Source organism: Grammomys surdaster, unplaced genomic scaffold (genome assembly GCF_004785775.1).
Source record: "Grammomys surdaster isolate TR1022 unplaced genomic scaffold, NIH_TR_1.0 123129, whole genome shotgun sequence".
NCBI classification, from domain to species: domain Eukaryota; kingdom Metazoa; phylum Chordata; class Mammalia; order Rodentia; family Muridae; genus Grammomys; species Grammomys surdaster.
In genome coordinates this window covers 10,023-13,196 of record NW_021618465.1, presented here as the reverse complement: position 1 = coordinate 13,196, position 3,174 = coordinate 10,023, and the positions used below count along the sequence as shown (strand labels likewise).

Sequence of the window (3,174 nt, the reverse complement as noted above, 5' to 3'; positions counted from 1 at the left end):
TGGCCATTCTGACTTGGGTAAGACAATTCTCAAAGTAGTTTTAATTTGTGTTTCTCTCATGATTAAGGATGTTGAACACTTTAAAAAGTGTCTTCAGACCCTAGAAATCTTGGGTTTCTTCTTGTTCGGCTGATGTGAAGACAGCAGGTGATTGCAGCTAAGAAAAGAGAAAGACTTGGCAGCACTCAGAAGTCGAAGACAATTTCATTGGTTCAGTTAATTTTCTATTCCATGATTTGGCGATATTCCCTGCCCAAAAATACTCCTGGGAAATTGACGAGTATTAAGTGTGAGTAAAAGACATAATAGTTTGGAACTGAATGAAGACATGGGTGTCCCTGTTGAAAGCAACCAGTTAACAATTTCTGTGGTAGAGTTGTCATTGGAAGAGTAAGTCCATTTCAAGAGTACATGGAGGAAGCAGTGGCTTGTTCCAGGAAGCCACTGTTGGCCAGCATGCCTAATCAGGGAGAAGACTGCTATTTTTATTTCTATTCTACATGCAACAAAGGTGACAGCTGCCCATTCCGTCACTGTGAAGCTGCACTAGGGAATGAACGTGTCTGCACTCTATGGCAAGAAGGCCGTTGTTTTCGACGGGTGTGCAGATTTCGCCACATGGAGATTGACAAAAAACGAAGTGAAATTCCTTGCTATTGGGAAAATCAGCCAATGGGATGTCAAAAACTAAATTGTGCTTTCCATCACACCAGAAGTCGTTATGTTGATGGAGTATTCCTACCTCCAAGCAAAACTGTGTTGCCTAGTGTGCCTGAGTCACAAGAAGAAGTAAAGGCAAGCCAGCTCACAGTTCACCGGAACAAGATGTTTGTTCACTCTAACCCCTCCCTTCAGCTTCGGAGTGAAATGAAAGTAGGGAGTTCAGGAAATATTCCCATCTCCACACATCCGACTGTTATAGTCAATATTGCAGATGATGATGCTCAAGATGATGAAGATGAAGATGATGGTCAGTTTTCTGAGGAGGGCGATGAAAACAAAACACCTGCCCTGCAACCAACTCCTCACATCCATAATGGATAACAAGTGGCTTCTGCCCGAAAACCTGGAGTCCGTTTAAAGCAAGGTGAATGTTTGAATTTTGGAATAAAAACTCTTGAGGAAATTAAATCAGAGAAAATGAAAGAAAAATTTAAGAAGCAAGGTGTCTCCTTGGGATTTTCCAGGGTTTTACATCAGTCTCAGTCCAATCCAGGCCCTGAGAAGAAGGTTCAGACAGTGGTGAGGACGGTAACTCTATCAAGCAAACAGGAAGAGCCCTTGCTTAGACTGACTCTTAGTGAGAGACTGGGGAAACGAAAGCTTTCAGGGGATGGTGACTGGGATCCCCCTTTAAAGCGAAGCCTTGCACAGAGGCTGGGTAAAAGAGTGGAAGGACCAGAAACTGACATTGATAAAGCACCAAAGAAAATGCGAGTTCATAAAGTCGGTGAGATTCACGTGAAGACTTTAGAAGAGATTCTTCTAGAAAGAGCCAGTCAGAAACGTGGAGAACTGCAAACTAAACTGAAGACAGAAAAACCTTCAGGAGCTGATAATTCTCCATCAGGAACAGGAAGTTCTTCTTCAGTGCAGATCAAAACCTTCTCTGAGGTCCTGGCTGAAGAGAAACATCGGCAGCAGGAAATGGAAAGACAGAAATCCAAAAAGGATACACGTTACCTCGGGCTGAGAGAAGATACTGAAGTGAAAAAGACAGTGAATCTGCCAACTGTTGCTGTTAGCAGAGGACAACTAGAAGAGCCTGCAGGAAGAGCCAGGTCTATGTAGGAAGTGCGTGTTAAGATGCTAGAGGAGATTAAAGTGGAGAAGGCCCTGAGGATGCAGCAAAGCTCTGAGAGTAGTGGCAACTCCCGACCTCAAGCTGAGGCTGCCTCAAGGCCAAAGAGGCTTCTCCATATCCCCAAGAGAGCAGGTGCAAAAGAAGAGAAAAAACTTGAACTTGAAGACAGTGGTGATGCTCCTTCCCAGAACAGTGTGTCCAAGACGGAGGCTGTTGAGACTTCAGATGAGACCATAAGTGACCCCACAAAACTTCCAGCCAACAGATGTGGCACTGTCAAAGAGAAACACACCGAGAGACAGCAGGGGAGAGGAACGTCACAAAAGGAGAAACCAGCCTTGTCATCTGAGCGTGGAGATGAGGCTTCTTGCTCTAACCGAGTGGTGGGGAAGCGGGAGCTCACTCCTATATCTGGCATCACTAGGCACCTGGCAAAACGGCTCCACGTGGAGTCATCCCAGAGAGGGGAGGTAGAAACCAACCCCAAAGTAAATGTGAAGCTATCTGTAGTCGAGGTTGTCTCACTTCCCATATGGGCTTCCAAAGGCGAGGCTGTGGAGGTGCACTCTGCTCCCATCGCAGAGGTGAAGCCCTTCAGCTTCAGCAGCGCCCTGCAGGGAAGCCCCACCAAGAAAGCAGCCCCACCAAGAAAGCAGCTGTGGCTGTCATCCATCTCCACTCTGAGGATAAATCAATCACCATGTCTGAGATAGAAAAATCGAAAGACAGTTCTGTGCTGTTTTCAGCCCAAGCTTCTTGAGAACCCATTTCTCCAGAAGGATCTGGCCCTTCCTCATCCCAGAGGGCAACAAATCCATTCTGCCTCAGCTCGGCCCCGATGGGAAGCCTCCAATCTGTGTAAGATGACTTGGATAAACTAATATGGGAAATTTCAGGGGGCGAATTAGAAGCTGGGATGGACTTGGATCCTGTGAAAGATGAAGATGACCGTCTGCTTGAGCTCTCAGAGATGATTGACAGTTTAAGCTGAAAGGGATAATGAGGACACTTTAAAAAGTATACCTCTAAAGTACCTGTGTGTATCCTGGATTCCCTAGGGTTGGATCTTTTACATCCCTTGATAAATAACTGTTTTGTCCATTTGATACCAATGTTCAGCATTTTTGAGAAGAAAATTCTGTAATGCCCTTCTCTCCACATGAGACTGAGCCCCAAATAAAATGGTGCCCATGAACTCAGTGGTCCTTTAAGTGTTTGTCAGTGTGGGCTAGCTTCCCCTGCTGTATTTATTTATGAATTGTCTTAAGTTTATCAGCGTTTAAAATGAGGACAGCTGCTAACCTTTGTGGACCAAATGTCATGCTGCCACTAAACAAAAGACCCATTCTAGGAGGGGAAAAACCCTCAAG

General features: G+C 45.3%; 1 pseudogene; it reads left to right on the top strand.

Annotated features, from left to right (window-relative positions):
- Window positions 1-456: 456 nt before the first annotated feature.
- Window positions 457-2,795, top strand: LOC114636251 (annotated as a pseudogene).
- The last annotated feature ends 379 nt before the right edge of the window (window positions 2,796-3,174 follow it).